The sequence below is a fragment of the Phascolarctos cinereus genome, unplaced genomic scaffold, assembly GCF_003287225.1.
Source record: "Phascolarctos cinereus isolate Bilbo 61053 unplaced genomic scaffold, phaCin_HiC Scaffold_4;HRSCAF=312, whole genome shotgun sequence".
NCBI lineage: Eukaryota > Metazoa > Chordata > Mammalia > Diprotodontia > Phascolarctidae > Phascolarctos > Phascolarctos cinereus.
In genome coordinates, this window is record NW_027555847.1 from 650,620,008 (window position 1) to 650,638,219 (window position 18,212).

Below are 18,212 nucleotides of genomic sequence, written 5' to 3' on the forward strand. Positions count from 1 at the left end.
GCCAACTTCTTTTGTCTGTTGGGGGGACATCTCTTTCAAGATACCGGAAGATCTTGGACACAATAATAATAGTAAGTCAAGGGGCAGCTAGGTGGTGCAGTGGATAAAGCACCAATCATGAGTCAGGAGGACCTGAGTTCAAATCCAACCTCAGACACATAACACTTATTAGCTGTGTGACTCTGGGCAAGTCACGTAACCCTGATCACCTCACAAAAAAAAATAAATAAACAAGTTGTGTTTTGATAGTGCTTTAAGATTTATACAATATTTTCTTCAGGTGGTGTAATGAATAGAATGAAGGGCCTGGAGTCGGAAAGATTCATCTTCTTGAGTTCAAATCTGTCCTCAGACACTTACTAGCTGTATGACCCTGGACAAGTCACTTAAACCTGTTTGCCTCAGTTTCCTCATCTGTAAAAATGAGCTGGAGAAGGAAATGGCAGACTACTCCAGTATCTTTGCCAAGAAAACCCCAAAGGGGGTCCCACAACTGAACAATAAGAAGCACAAACATCCTGCCGTCTCAGACACTGGGGGGTTAGGGGTACTCCCCCTCTCTTCCTCCTTAGATTTCCATTTTACCAATAAAGAAACTAAGGCTCCTAGACTTAAGTGACTTGTTCCACGTCACACAGCTAGAAAGGAGACATTATTACTTTGTTGAATTCAACTTAATTGTATAGAAAAGTGCTTTGGAAACTACAAACCTCTGTGCAGACAGAAGATGTCTCCATCCTCACCAGCACAAATCCCTACATATACAGATTGCAGCAAAATCTGCTTACTCCAGGGGCAATGCCCAGAAACTGTCAACCATGAGATCATATGGAGCTGGGAGGTACCTTAAGGATCTAACTCCTTTCATTGAGTTGTTGTTCAGTCACGTCTGATTCTTCATGACCCCGTTTGGGGTTTTCTTGGTAGATACTTGAGTGGTTTACCATTTCCTTCTCCAGCTCATTTTACAGATGAGGAAACTGAGGCAAACAGGGTTAAGTGACTTGCCCAGGGTCACACAGCTAGTAAGTGCCTGAAGCCAGTTTTGAACTCTCAAAGATGAGCCTCCCTGATTCCAAGCCCAGTGATCTCTCCACTGCACCACCAGCTGCCCTTTCATTGCAAAGAGACCTGAAAGGGAGAAATGATGCGCCTGAAGTCACACAGCAAGCTAACAAAACAGCAAAATTTGAACTCAGACTTCCTAACTAGTGTCCTTGGGTGTTTCTTCCTTTCTCTTCTGTTGTGCGACTCTGTCATGGGTAAGCCTCATTCTTTGTTCCTCCCTCATATTAAAGACACCTTTAGGCTGGTTTATGCCTCTCACTCTCTGTCCTACTCTTAATTCCCTTCACTTCCCAACCCGTGACTCCCAAGACAATGTCTCTCTCCACCTCTGTCATAGCAGCCTTCTGACACTGGCCACACTGCTTTCACCCCTTCTTTCTTTTCATTCCTCCAAGGCACCTCCCTGAGCCTCCATTTGAGGAAGCACCCAAGCCAGCCATGCTCACTTCCAACCTGGACCAGCCCATGACTCCTGGGACTGCTACTGTTTCCCTTCCCCAGCATTACCCATTCCTAATCTCCTCCCTTTCAAATGCTTTTGTGTATTGCCTTGTCTTGAATCCTAGCTCCACTATACCTGTCTGACATTGGTGAGTCATTGAGTTTCATCTATTAGGCGAGTGGTTAAAAGAATTGGCAGAGACATGAGACACCATCCTGTGTGACCCATCCCTGAAAAGGTAACCCCTCTACAAGTGGTCCCTCAGACTTCTCTTAAAGACCTCTGATTGAGAAGTGTATGTGTGGCTGTGTGGGTGATGATAATGGGAGGGAGATTGGGGAGATCAACTCTATCTCTACAGGCAAATGATTTGTCAAATCCTTTTCCAGGTGTAATTCCTGTGCAAGTTGTCCAAGCTGACTCAGCTGCTACATTTTGTGATATGAGTGGTTTGGAAATGTAACCCCAGTCCCAAAGCCCATTGTTAGGGGATGCTTTCCTTAATGGTGGAGATCAAAGTCCCATACCTATGTCAGGGATGGAGTAGAGTTGGAGACAGAAAGAGAATCCTAGATCTCAGACATTCGTCTCCACCAATAAGGAGACAGTCCCACACCAAGGAACTTTACGACTGGGTTTCAGAAGGTGTCAACCAAAAATAATATCACAAGTCCATGAGACATGTGTTGCAACTGTATTTATTACAATAGAAAGGCACACGCATGTGGGATCTCCCTACATCAGGGACGCCAGTGAAGCAGGGAATGCCAGGGTGTTTAAGTTTCAGGGAAAAGGGGAAGTCATAAGGGAGGGGAAAAGGACCAATGCCCTCCCAAAGGGGAGGAGAAATCATGAATAAGCAGAATGGTAAAAGCAGTGTTCCTTTCCCTTGGGAATTGCTAGACCATGAAGATGGGATAGTCTGCTTATCTACAAGGGTCTCAGTTTCAGGAATATTTTCTCAGTCTGATGCAGACTGATTGGCACCTGTCTTGACTCCCAAGGGCCTCTTGCATATTCCAGGTCCAGTATTTCTGGAAAATATGGTAACTCAAAAAGACAAATTCAAGGGACCCTTTAACAAAGAAAAGCTACCAGCCCACCACCAAAAGTAAAGGACATAGGCCTAGAGGCCAGGAAGTATCCCCTGAGTCCAAAAGCTGGACCCTAACATAATTCAGGCCACTGAATCTTAGCATCAGAGAACAAAAGAAACATATATTCATACATGATTAAAATCACAGAATCTTAATAATATAGACTCTTAGAATCACAAAATCATAAAATCTTAAAACCTTTATGTAGTACCCCCACCTCAGACTTACCCCTCTAACTCACACACTGGCAGGTTGAGGCTTCAGAGAAGTGACCACAACCTTGGGTTATAGAGGTGACCCTATGGGTACCTCTCCTCCTAAAACTGCACTTCATGAGCCTCTTCTAATGAGCTTTGCCCTTGATAATTAACCAGTAAACTCCATTAGCTTTTAGAAAATGAATTTATAAACTAGTATAGCAAGAACAGTAGTTAAAAGGCATTTCTCCCTTAAAAATTTGGGGTGCACTCTCCCATGAATATATTCATAGTCTATGGGAGGAAGAGTGGGCATTAACTTAAAGTAAAATGATAGTGAGATTCACATGCAGGGGATGCAAAGGCCAAGGTAAACTCATAACTCTGGGAAAGCAGGGTCTCTACATCCCTCATTCTCTAAAGAATCTTCATGAAGTTCACTGCAGGGCAAGGCACCAGCATTGCTGATGGATGAGATGCTCTGATGCAAGGTTGGGCTTATTCCTCTTAGGACAGAGTGTATTAGCTTGGTGGGTTAATCTGTTTCTGGGCTAACCCAAGCAGGTTGCCTGGTTGCTGGGATGGCTCAGGCAAGTTACTCTCCAATGGGATGCTGGACTAGACTATGCTGGTTACTTATCTTCGGGTCTACAGCTGAACCATTGGACCTCTCAGAGGGAATCATATCTCTGCTGCATAGATCAAGGCACTGGACACCCTGGGCTCCCTCCCACAGGCATCAGCAATATTCACCACCTCCAATCTGTGGCTTGGCCAGGTGTCACAGATCTTTGGAGGGTTTTAGTTTGCAAAAGCAATGACACCTTTTTTAAATAAAATTTTTATATCTTTTGCTTTTTACAACATCAAAATTTTTGCAGTACCCTCTCCATTCCCTTCCTAGAGAGCTATCTCATATAACAAATAATATTTTAAAGAAAAAAAAAATCAGCAAAAATTATCAGTACATAGAAAAAAATCTGAACATATATACAATGTACCACATCCATGGACCTTACAAAAGAGTGGAATAAGTGTGTCTTCTCATTTCTCTTCTTTGAGCATCATGCTTTCTCTTTGTAACTTTACAATATTCCCTTCTGATTGTTCTGTAGTTGCTCTTTCCACTTGTATTGTTGTAGTCATTGTGTATGATCATTTCTTAGCTCTGTATCACATTGCATAAATCTTCCCATACTTCTCCATATTCATCATGTCTGTCACTTCTTATTACACAGCAATATTCCATTACATTCATGTACTGCAATTTGTTTAGCCATTCCTCATTTGATAGGCATCTATTTATTTCCAATTTGCTACCACAAAAAAATTACTGCTGTAAATATTTTATATAAATATACATATATATGGGCAGTGACCTCGTTGGGGTATAAGCCTAGTTATAAAATCTCTGAGGCAAAGGTTATGAACACCCTTAGTCACTTTATTTGCATAATTCCAAATTGCTTTCTGAAATGTTTGTACTGATTCACAAATCCACCAACAATGCACTAGTGTGCCTATCTTTCCACAACCTCTCAAACGCTGAACATTCCCATCATTTGTCTTCATTGGCAATTTTCAAGGTATGAAGTAGAACCTGAAAGGTGGAGAGAAAAGAAAGGCAAAGCATCCCTTGTGGTCAGTCACCCCTAAAATGTGACCTGTGTTCTCAGTGTCTCCTTCTAAAGACAAAAAAAATCAGTGCTCCGTTAGCTCCAACAGTTTACCGATGTCTGTACTCTCCAAGTACGCAGCACAAACTGGTTGTACTTTACTCTGGACACATTCAACACAAATTGCTCACATATTATACATGTCAGGATGCAGAAAAAATCTATTTTTTTACTAGCACAAGAGTTCTCTCCTGACCCAAATATCCAGTCAATGGCAACCAATAGCTAGCATTTATATAGTGCTCAAATGTTTGTAAAGCACTTTACAAATATTATCTCTTTTGATCCTCACAGTCACCCTGGGAGGTAGATGCTATTATGATCCCAATTTTACAGTTGAAGAAATGAGGCAGGTAGAAGTAACTTGCCCAAGGTCACACAGCTAGTCCATGTCTGAGGCCAGATTTGAACTCGGATCTTCTTAACTCCACAACAAAGGCTCTATCTGCTGTAACACCTAGCTGCCTCATACTATACTTTCATTGCCAGAGCATGCTTGGGACAGCACCAGCTGCTTCCTGATGCTACATGTGGCATCAGAGAATCTGAGCACTATCAGAAATCTTGAAAGTCATATAATTCAACCTATTTGAGGGGCAGGGTCAGAGTGAGAGTAGGGACAACAGGTAGCCATAGGATCAGTTTGGTATCAAGAAAAGAATGAGGAATTTATCCTCAAAGGACCCATGATTGGATCCTAATTCTGTCAGTTACTGTGTGACCTGGGTAAATCATTCAGCTTCTCTGGGCCTTAGCTCCTCATTTCTAAAACAAGGGGGTTGGGTTTGACAATTTCTAAATTACCTTCCAAATCTAAATGAGCAATCTCATAATCTTATAAAGAAATGTCTAGTACTCAAAGCTACCTCACAATGGAAAGGGCTATCTGGTGAGTAATGAGTTCCTTTGGCCGGATTTCTTCATTTAGTTGGACGACCCCATCCACTCATCCTCCAACCTCAACTGGGGGGAGTGAGCCCTACACTAGATAGGAGTTTGGACTACATCACCAAAACTCATGCACATTACTGCTAGCAAAATGTTTCAGGAGATAAAGTGTCTCCTTGTAAAGATAGCTGCCTCTAAGGCAACTAAATGGTGCAGTGGAAAGAGCCCAGGTCTTAGAGTCAGGAGGACCTAAGTTCAAATCAGGCCTCAGACACTTGACGCTTACTAGTGTGTGACCCTGGGCAAGTCACTTAACCCTGATTGCCAAAACAAACAAAAAAAAAATTCTTATTGGGGCAGCTAAGTGGCACAATGGATAGAGCACCAGCTTTGGAGTCAGGAGGACCTGAGTTCAAATCTGGCCTCAGACACTTGACATTTACTAACTATGTGACCCTGGGCAGGTCACTTAATCCCAATTGCCTTACAAAAAAAAAAAAAGATAGCTGCCTCTGGAATTCAGGTTTGGACCCAGCCTCTCCCACTTACAAGGATTGGGACCTTGGTCAAGCTACTCTACCTTTCTAGCCTTCCTCATCTGTAAAACGAGTGAGACAGACTAGCTCACTTCTAAGGTCCTTCCAGCTCTCAATCTATAATCTTTTTGCCCCTGAAGTCCCTTTTAACTCAAAAACTCCATAATTTTATAATTCTATGCTTCTTTGGTTTTATTCCATGCCATTCAATTGTACAAACATCTATTAAGCACCTACTGTGTGCAAAGCCTTCCATTAGTTGTGATTCTATTGGCAAATGGGTCTGTATATCCCAGAAGATGGGAGCAGGGATGGGCAAGCTAGACCGCCACAGGTCCATGATACGTGTAGATATAATGTGACTTTGTCCACACCCACATTTTTAACACTCCTAGATTCTACTTTGGACATCACCTGTCACAGTGATTAGTCAGATTGCTATTATTGCAGTGAAGGATCTCACAGAGTAACTCACAGGGAGGGATGCAGTTTCTGAACCTTGCTGAGGGTGGATAGATGCTTTTAGGAGGCAGCTTGGTGGCACAGGGGATAGAGAGTTAGACCTCAGGTCAAGAAGACCTGAGTTCAAATCTGGCCTCAGATGCTTATGAGCTGTGTGACCCTGTCACACACTCACTTAACCTCTACCTGACTCAGTTTCCTTATCGGGAAACAGGGATGATAATAATGGAACCTAGTTCTCAAGTTTACTTTGAGAATTAAATGTGATGATACAAGTGAAGTGCTTTGCAAATCTTAAAATGCTATACGAATGCCAGCTATTACTGCCTGGCTCTCTGTCTCAGAGAATCTATAGCCTATGGCTCAAGAATAGGAGAAGAAGCACAGCTAGGTGGCACAGTGGAAAGAGCACGGCCCTGGATTCAGGAGGACCTGAGTTGAAATCCGGCCTCAGACACATAACACTTACTAGCTGTGTGATCCTGGGCAAGTCACTTAACCCCATTGCCTAGCCAAAAAAAAAAAAAAGACTAAGAGAAGAAGGGGCAGCTAGGTGGTGCAGTGGATAGAGCTTCAGCCTTGGAGTCAAGAGGACCTGGATTCATATCTGGCCTCAGACACTTGACTCTTACTAGCTGTGTGACCCTGGGCAAGTCACTTAACCCCAATTGCCTCACAAAAAAAAAAGAATAGGAGAAGAAACTTTAGGGATAAACATCTCCTTCAGATGTAGTCTCTGGATCATTTCTCTGATTTATTTTAGGGAGGATTGATTCTCTTTAAGATCCCAGAGAATCCTTACTGTCAATTCCCATCCCAGGCCATCTCCCAACCTGCAACAGCGAAGATGTGATGGACCCTTTAGGGCCAGGTACAGCGCAGCAAGTTTTCACACTCCCTTCTTCCTTAGCTCACAATACCACTTGGTAGATTGGAAGTGGAGTGGGGGAGCAGGGAGAAGGAGAGGAGGGGTAGGACTTGAAGTCCTGATTCTGGACACACGTGATTCATTGTTGAAGGGTTTGCACTTGAGATGGGGAAGAGTCCCCTGATGGCTAGAAGCAGCTCCCCACTCTAAAGTTTCCGTATGATTAACCACAACAAAGAAGGGAACCTTACTGCGCACATGAGATCCACAGGCACACATTGATAGAAAAAAAAAACTTTTAAAAGCAACAGCAATAACATAACTACTATTACACTCTCCTGGTTTTTGTTCAGTTGTGTCTGACTCTTCGTGACCCTATTTAGGGTTTTCTTGACAAAGTTACTGGAGTGGTTTGCCATCTCCTTCTCCAGCTTATTTTATAGATGAAGAAATTGAAGTAAGCAAGGTTAAGTGACTTGCCCAGGGTCACACAGCTAGTAAGTGTCTGAGGCCAGATTGGAGCTCACAAAGATGAGTCTTCCTAACTCCAGGTCCAGCACTCTATCCACTGCACTACCTGGCTGCCCCTACTCTCCCAGTAGGTTGTTACCTAAAATATCAAGACGTAGTTTGTGGGACTCAGTAGGCATTTTATATTTTACCTCAACTCTGCACAGTCCAAAAAATTCCCTGTGGATACATGTATTCTTCCAAGCCAGATCAGGGCTTGACCATCAGTGGCTGTCTTGAAAGAAGAAAGAGGTCCTCTAGTGATGCTAACCTCAACTTAAAACCCAGGAACTCTGAACTCTTAAATGTTCAAGATTACCTCTAAGGCTGGGTATTTCCACCTTGGAATCACTGTTGGGTCGCCTAGGATCAGAGAAGGAAACACAAAGCAGAAAAAGCAGCCAGGGGTCCCAAGCACCGGATAGCTCACCTGGCTCAGTATCTTTTCTCACTGCCGCATAAGAACAGTAGCCATGCTGCCAGAATGGAGGCCACCCCTCCCCAGTCCCTCATGGCAAGTCCCAGAATTACAGTTACATGGATCTACCTAGAGAGTTGAAGGAAGAAAGCTAGAAGACAAGGTTACACCTTTTGAAGATCCACTGAATGGCTCTTCCTGCTCATTGATAAATAAGGAGATATAGATATATATATAGATAGATAGATAGATATAGATATATATAGATATATATATACACACACACATATACACACACATATATACACATACACATATATATACACATGCATATATATATAATATACACACATACATAAATATGTTTATTGCATATATAAAAATATAAATGTACACACATACGTATGTGTATACACACACACACACACACACACACATACATATACAGGGTATTCCAAAAGTCTTGGTGTAGTTTTAAGTTATTAAAGCTTATCTCTTTATCTCTATCCCTTTAAGTGGACACAATGGATAGAGTGCTAAATCTGGAGTCAGGAATTTGAGTTCAAATCTGGCCTCAGACACTTGCAGCTGTGTGACCCAGCTTCTCTCTGCTTCGTTTCCTCAACCAGAATGGGGATAATTATAGCACCTACTTCCCAGGGACTGTGAAGATCAAATTACATAATATTTATAAAGTACTGAGTGTGGTACCTGGTGCATGGTAGGCATTTATTAAATGTTTGTTCCCTTCCCCCTTACCTTCTCTCTTTAGAGCTACAGCTATGTGATAAATACTGAAACTGAGCAATAAACACACTAGGCCCAGAATGAAACCAGAAAAGAAGGATGGATTGGATTGCCTTATGGGAAATTACAAAGTTCTTTCTTTCTTGATAGCTTTGAGATCGAGTCTCCCTGTCTTGTCCAGGCCAGAAGAGCAGTGGCCAGCCTGTCCCGTTGTTGATTGGTTCAGAAGGTACATAGTGGGAGGAAATAGATTGCAACATATAATGAGAGAAAAGAATTAAGCTGGAGACGTAGAATAGGTAGTATGGAAGAAATCATCCAGGAAGTATATGATTATAAAAGAAAATGAGCGGGTCGTTCAGCAAGAAGGAGGAAGAATCTAGGAACAGCCCCACATGTTCTGTTGATGAGCTATCAGGAGAAAATGAGGAAGCCTCACAGTTCACTGGGTGGACAGCCAGTGGTGAACTTGAGGCCTGGCCAAGCATTACACAATATGGACAGGCATGGGTGGAGTGTGACTTTTATCAATGGAGGAAATACTCACATTAATGAGATTAGAGATTCATATGAAGATGGCAAGGGTGGAGAGCGGGAAGAGTTGGAAGGTATGCAATTTAATACACATATGTATCGCTTAATTAAGATCTTCTATGTAGTACATTTACATCAGACATCTAGGTGGTACAGTGGATAGAGTGCCTGGCCTAGAGTAAGAAAGACTCATCTTCCTGATTTCAAATCTGGCTTGCGTGATCCTGGGCAAGTCAGTTAACCCAGTTTGCCTCAGTTTCCTCATCTGTCAAATGAGCTGGAGAGCCCGTATAGTATCTTTCCCAAGAAAACCCCAACTGGGATCATGAAGAGTCAGACATGACTAATCAACAACGTGGCAAACACTGTGCTGAGCAACGGAATACAAAGACAAAATGAAGACAGTCTCCGCCATCAGGGAAATTGCATTGTACAGGGGAAAGGCAATACAGGAAGGAGAGTCAGGGGCACATGCATGACATTATCGTTGGTGGTCCTTCATTCTCGGATGACCAGTGACATCAGGAGGGTGACATTTTAACTTGCAGTGAATTGGATTTAAGTGAGGCGGAGCTGTGCAAACTCGTCAGCCTCGCTCTCTCTTTCGGAGTCATCAGAGCTCAGTATCAAGACAGCATGATTTAGAAATGGCTAAGAAGTGGTGAGGAGACCCGATTCCGGGCAATATAAGGCAAAAACCCATCGACCAGAACCTAGGGTCCAGGGCAGATTCCTGGGTTCTGGTGGTAAGAGGATGAAGATAATGGTCACAGAGCAAAGAGTAAGGTTAAGTGAGAAATGGCTCACAAGAGTTACCAGCCTGGGCTGTAATATACTCCTAAAACATTCCACCCTGTGACTGTTACCATCACTACTTGGACACAATCTCATAACAAAGATACAACAGTACGACTCTTGTAACAGATAAAACTGCTGTTCCGCAGCATTAAGTGACATCCTGGTCCTTACAACCCTCTTTATGTAAAAGCAACCTATCAACATGATTGTGCCCTTGGTGTGTAATTTTGGCTAGGTCAAGAATTGGGTTCCTTGAATGAAAAATTAGCAATCTTCAGGTTGAGAAGAATTGTATATTCCTGTTAAGTCCTAGCATAAACAATGTTTCACTTTTTACAAAAATTGCGAAGTATATCAAACTGTGTAAACATTATACATTTTAACTATTTCCTCTGCATCAATATTAGCAAGGGACCAATTGTTCCTGTGCCCAGTAAACATTTTAGTGCATCTCCAGCTCTGGATCTTCCAACTTCAAAAGCCTATTCATGCACAATATATAAGGTCATCATCATCATCATAATCCAAATCCAACTTTACTAGGAACAAGTTAACATCTGCAAAAAGTAAAACCACAGCTTTAAAGGATGTGTCACAAAAGAGAACAGCTTAAAATGAGTTGAAATGATTAAATCAGTAAGAGGCTCTGCTCGCTCACTCCCATGATCCCGTATTGCACATATCACATGAAAGCTCTGATATTATCCGCTCTGCATTCAGGTTTCCAGGAAACAAATCTCAAAGTTCATCATGGTTCATATTTCCAGAGAACAGGCAGGTTCTTCTATGGAACAAAATCACCACAAAGGATAATGAACCACCATGGTTCAGTTTTGGTACTAACGTCAACAACTCCATCTGCAAACTATAGTACAAATTCAATTTTACGTTCTCATTACATATCAGCTATTCCCAGTTCTTGGGATCTATAATATCTCAAAAAAAAAGAGCTTTCTATTCTGTGCTTTTAACTGAGAGTCTTCAAAGGTGCCTTTGTGTGGTCACTCTTCTCTTTTCTTTGGTTGTGTTCTCATGTGGGAATACATCGACCCCTTGATAACATCAACTAAGTCAGTAGAAAGTTGCTGTGGGTGGGAAGTTTGCTATCTAGTACCCTGGGTGGAGGGGTATGTGTGTCCTAAATACCCCATCCCACCCCATGTTTATTCTGTCTTAGTTACTATCATCCCATTCTCTCAACAGGATAGGGGTAGGAGTAAGGATTAGAACTGTCATTTAATTGGTTAAGGAATTCCAAGATATGAAAGGTCCTTCTATCAATTCAGGCCAACACCTTCTATGCAACCCAGAGTCTTAGAAAGTTACCTAGAATACTAGGAGATTAAGTGACTTACCCAGGGTCATACAGCTCAGAAGTGAGATTTAAATGCAGGTCTTCCTGACTCCAAGGTGAGCTCCTACCCATTGCACCACACTGCCTCTCCCCACATATCAAATTATATTTTTTTAATTTATTGAAAAAAAGCTTCACTCTTCCCTTTTGAGCAGGCACTATTTTTTCCTGCCAGAATCCCTTGTCAGAGTTTAACTGTAGCATGAGTTCAAATATCAAAGTTATTAATTATCCATGGTGGGTGAGAAAAATATCAGACTCACCCCTAACTGGGAGCTATTCCCCGTCGGTCACAATTCATCACATTTTATTACATCATTTATTACATCGCACACTTCATTCACATGTTATTGATTTTTGTTGTTCAGATGTTTTCAGTCGTGTCTGACTCTTCGTGAGCCCATTTGGGGTTTTCTTGGCAAAGATACTAGAGTGATTTGCCATTTCCCTCTCCAACTCATTTTACAGATGAGGAAACTGAGGCAAACAGGATTAAATGACTTGCCAGGGCCACACAGCTAGTAAGTGACTGAGGCTAGATTTGAACTCAGGTCTTCCTGACTCCAGGCCTGACACTATATCCACTGCACCACCTAGCTGTCCCAGCATTTTTGATATATTGATATAAATCACAATTCCAAACAATGATGAATAACTCTAGCTAGAATCATAACCTAACCTCACTTCCATCCCACTCCAACTTGCATCCTCCACCCAATTCATATTGAATAAAATCACACCTTACTTAATTCCTTGATTCACTAGATGGGGAAAAAAAAATTGACTGTCCAATATAAAGAGATGAGTCAGATTTTATTTATTTATTTTCTTTAATCCAATTTTTTTTTCTTTAAAGAATCCATGACACCACAATTGCCCAGACTTCCCAAAACCCGCTCCCTCTCCCTTGGTATTATTTTTCTTCTTTTGAAGCTATCAGCTTATCATACACCCTCGAGAAGCAAAAGATGGATTTTTTTCTTGGCAAGGTCTTTCGTACTTAGCAGCTTGCAACACACACACCCCCACAGATACACAAAACAACAATAACTTCTAAACCAAATAAATTCCTAATCAGCACATTATAACACATACACATTCAAATAAGCAAACCAACTCAAACACATAAAACACTAGTCTGCCAGGGCAACTGGAGCAGATCGTTCTGAGCAAACAGAAGGCACCCATGCTCCTGACTATACCCTAACAATTTGCCATCTTGACTCTAGACGTTCTTACTCTGGCTTAGCCCAGTTTCCCTCTTTGTTCCTTTGATTCATGTCATGTTTCTGCTCATTGCTCCTGGGGAAGTATTCAGAGAGTCTTTTGCCAGCCCTATGAGTCTTGGCCTTCACCTGGGATGATCATGACCATTCACAACTCCCCCACAAGCTACCCAGATCCACTCTCTGCTTGGGGGCATCAGAATCACCTTCAGGCAGTGGGAAAGTCAGTGCTAGTCTCAGTGTTCTCTCATATTGTTTCTCCCCTTCTTAACCAGATTCTAACTAGTGTGTTCTCTTTAATGACAGTGGAGCCTGGGGAGTTTTGCTCACTCTTCTGAGTACTTGGGTGGCTGATGGAAGTCAGCCCTTGCATTTGGTTTCCTGGGGTGAATACCTTAAGTGTAGTCCAGAAACCGGGGCTCTTGCCAGTTCTTGCTGTCAACAGATTGCTCCTATGAGATATGATGGGTTGGTTTCCCTACTGGCCCCACTCAGTTTATTCTCTCAACTCACAGGCCTGGTCTCAAATAGCCACTGTTATCCCTCTTCCCTCCTCTGTTCCTCACCGGAGAGAAAGTTCCTATTATTTCCAGCTAATGACACAATTCTCTGGCCGACAAATCCCACTCCTGGTAACATTCTATTTGGGGCTGGCAAGAAAACACCACCCACAGTATGGTTGAGAACAGGCACCAGGCTCTTATTCCTCCCAGGTGGACAGAAGGGGGTGATTCTTTCCTCCTATTTCTTTTTTGTTTTCTTTTTAAATTTTCCTTCTTAAATGTGATCTTAACAAACACGAATCAACCAGAACATTTTATATACAAATAAAAAGAGGGAAGAGTATTGTATGTGAAACTTCAACAAAACTTTGCAGCTTGTCTGTCCCATTCTGAACTTCTTTCTCCTCTATGTATTTACAAGTGTTTCATTGATGCATTTTTCTTTCATTTTTTCAAATTTTTTTGCATCACTATATCTCTACATACCAATCCTCCCCCTAGAAATCCTCTCTTCTATTTTTTTCTTTTATTAATCTGTCTCTCCCACCATCTTCTACCTCCATTGAGCAAATTTCTTTAAATATAAAAAGGAAAAATAAAGCCTTTAATATATACATACACAGTCCAGCAAAACAAATGCCCACATTGGCCATGACTAAAAATAAATGTTTTTCTGCATTTTAAGTTCACCTCTCTAGCAGAAAATGACCACCATGTTCCATCCTCATCTGTTTGGACTCATGGTTTATCTTCTCATTCAACAAAGTTATCAAACCTTTCAAAGCTCTTTTTTTATCTCTATAATATTGTTATCATTGTTTAAATTGTTCTCCTAGTTCTGCTTACTTCACCCTGTACCTTCCAAGGTCCCTTTGAAACTATTCATTTCCTCATTTCTTGAGGTACAATGATATTTCATTACAGGCATGTACAATTTGTGTAGCCATTCCCCAATTGGAAGAGGCTCCTTTATTTCTAATTTTTGGCCACCATGAGAAGAATTGCTATAAATATTGCTGTGCATATAAGTCCTTTTCTTCTTTCTTTGATCTTTATGGTATAGCCCAACAGTAATATAACTTTATCAAAGAGAATGGGAAGCTTAGTAACTTTCTAGGGATGGGATTCAAATTGCATTCCAGAATGAATGGACCAATTCATAGCTCCATAAAAAGTACCTGTTTTCCTATAATCCTTCTAACATTCATTATTTTCCTCTTTTCTCATTTGCTATCTAATGAGTGTGAGGTGGAACCTCAACATTCCTTTCATTTGCATTTCTCTAATTGTTAATGATTTTTATATGATTGTTGATAACTTGTATTGTTTTTTTCTTGACAACTTCCTATTCTTATAAATAGACTATTTATCTATTGGGGAATAGCTCTTAGTCTCATGAATTTGAATCGGTCTTTTATATGTTTCAAATATGAGTCTTTTATCAGAGAAATATACTCCAAAGATTTTTCTCCCAATTATGTTTCACTTCTAATTTTAACTACGTGGGATTTGTTTGTACAAAAACTCTTGAACTTCACTGAATAAAAATTGCCCATTTTATCTTCTTTGATCCTCTATCACTTGTTTGGCCAAGAAGTCTTCCCTTATCCATAGATACAAAAGTAATTTCTTCATTTCTCCTCTAATTTGTTAATCATATGTACTTTTAAATCTAAGTTACGTATCCATTTGGAACTTATCTTCGTGGATGATATAAGCTATTGGTCTAAACTTAATTTCTGCCAGACTGCTCTCCGATTTTCAGAGTAGATTTTTGTTTGTTTGTCAGATAGTGAGCTCTTCCTCCAGTAACTGGGCTCTTTGAGTTTAGCAAACACTATGCTACTGTGATTATTTACTAAAGTATGTTGTGCACCCAATCTATCTATTCCATTGATTGACTTCTCTCTTTTTTTAAAAAACCAATAACAATTCATTTTAAGGATTACTGCCTCATAGCATAGTTTGAGATCTGGACTACCTTCTTTCTTACTTTTTTTTCACTATTGTCATTTAGATTTTTGACCTTTTGTTTCTCCCTATGAATTGTGTTACTATTTTTCCTTCCTCCCACTTCCAAAGCTTATGTGGCAATAAAAACAGTGTTCTCAGCACAGAAATAAAAACAACCCACACATTTGGGTATCCTTGGCTACATTCTCATGCAATGATACCCTCAGGGTATGTGTCCGAAGCCATCTAATCCAGGCTAGTATAAAACATGGCTGCTTCTGACCAATCTCCCTCTCCTCCCTGTCTCATCTTGCTTTTCCCATTTCCACAGTAAGCACACATCCCAGAATTGTGTCCCATGGGCTGATGCAATGTTCCATGCATAGAACAGTGGTTTTATACCTGGTCCCCTATCTCTCCACCCCAATTCTCCCTTCGTACTCCCTTCAAGAGGGTGAAAAGAGCACCGGCTCCAGAGTCAAAGGATCTGGGTTCAAATGCTGACTCCTGGACAAGTCAATTACCCTCTTACAGCCTCAGTTTCCTCATCTGTAAAATAAGAGAGATTGGATTCAATGGTCTCCTGAGATCTCTTCTAGCCCTAGAACTGTGATCCTAGGAGCTAACCTTGGAGCATCTGACCTTGGAGCATCTGACCATCTCATTTGGTTAAATGACTTATGTTTCTGAAATATGCTATTGATCTCCATTGGTTAAAGATCTAAGTCTCTGGGGCTTAAGTATCATATTGGTTGAGGGGGCAGAAAGGGGGATGGCCAGGCTTGTAGCTTGCCTTGAAAATTAAGACATGTGGAATACATATGAGACCTTAACATGATCTTGCAGGTACTTATTATCCGGCAGCTAAAGTATAGTGTGCTAGACTGGGTGTCAGGAAGACCTGAGTTCAAATCCTGATTCAGACACTGTCTGTATGACCCTGAGCAAGTCACTTAATCACTCTCAGCCTGTTTTCTCACCTGTAAAATGGGGATAATAACAGCACCTACTTCACAGGATGGTTGTGAGAATCAAGTAATAAGTAAGCAACAGTATCCAACTAATCTCTATCCATGTGTATGTATACACAATTTAATATATTTCTGGTTTTCATTTTGATTCAACAAATATTTATTAAGTGTCTGCCATCTTGCGAGACACTGTGCTAGGCATGGGAATACAAAGATTCCTAAACATACAGCTGTTGGGTTTTCTTTAACTATTTCCCTCGGTTTCTGAATGTACATGTCCCTGATGCTTGCTAAGGTTATCCTCTCCAGACAGAAAGAGTGACCATCACTTTCATCCGAACACATTCAGCATAAGTCTCCTGGTTCCTAAACACCAGTTGTCACCTTGAGATGGCAGTAGAATCAGAAACAGATGATAGACATTGAAATAGCCTCTGTTCTCAGAGGGCTTACATTCTACTGGGGGGCAGGAAAGGTATTGCAACCTATACAGGACATACAAAGCAGTAAAATGTCATTTGAAGGGGAAGAGGCTCCCAACTGCTGGGGGGGTCTGGAAAGGCCTTGCAAAGTAGGTGGCACCCGGAATCTAAGAGTAGACTGCCTATGTCAAGGCACGGAAGTAAGAGATCCCGTAAGCAGGTCATGTACGGAGAAGAGTCAAGAGGCCAGTTTGACTGAAATAGAGAATTCATGAAGGAAAATGTTGTGAAATAAGACAAGAAAGGTAAGAGACAGCCAAGGCCATGCTAGATCCAGCTCTTACTAGTTTGTGAGAGCTGATTTTTAAGTTTTCAGTGTGAGCATTTACCTCTTAGAAATTGGCAAATGCTACAAATCAGGGCTTGATTTATTGCTTTGTTGATTGTCTAGAATGAAGAAAGTGATGAAGAAAATGTTAATAATGCAGATTAAGTTTAAAAGTGTGTCATTTATACTTTTTCCTAGAAAGCTGGTTGTTAAACATTTACCAGCATACCCCTAGGGGAGCCATATTATGGAGGGCTTTAAAATGTTGGTTTGGTGGGTTTTATTTTATCCTAGAGACAATAGGGAGCCACTGAAGACTTTGGAGCAAGACATATGGATGGTCAGATCTATATTTTGGTCACATCCACTTGGCATCTATGAGAAGGGTAAAATGGATCATGGAGAGATTACAATCAAAGACAAAATTAGAAAGTCCAGATACATACAATTACATTAGCCCAGAATTGAGGTGATGAGGATCTGAGCGAGGGTAGAGGCTGTTTCACTGGAGAGAAAGGATCAGATATAAGAGACGTTGTAGACATAGAGTCAACAACATTTGATGACTGATTATATGTGGAGAAGGCAGGTTACCACTTAATTAACGGAGGGGTGTAATATGTATATTGGCCACTAGGTGGTGATGCAACCACATGCAAGTAAGCATCCCTCCCGCCTGCCTGCTCTCCATCCTAAAAAGCGGTAGTAGTGGCCCCAGGTTCTGTATATATCTAGAAGTGTGACCTAATATAAGCTAAACAATGACCAAAGTGAGAAACACACCTCATTTTTTCTCGGAGTCCCCACTTCTCCACGTTTGGAAACTTCCCCTTTGATTCACAGCCCCTCATTTATGAAATTCAATAATTTGCTTGGTGGTCAATGTGATTATTGAAACAATAAGGTAACACAAAAAGCAGCATAGCCGTCCAAAATAGAAGGTAAAGAATTACTTGAATAGCACTCTTCAAGGAAACTGCTGCCTGGAATTGACTCTCCTTTCCCTTACACGTCCTCCCAACTGATAGAAAGGCAATCTGTAGAACTCACCAAGGTCCCTTCAGCATCCACATGCGGGAACACGGAGGAGGAAGGGGGAGGGGAGGCATTCGGAAGGTTTGGGTCAGCAAGCTCTCTAAGGGGAACAGGAAGGGCAGACTGCTGAATGTTATCTCATCTCACCCCCGGCTGGTGAGCATCTCTGAACTCTTAGC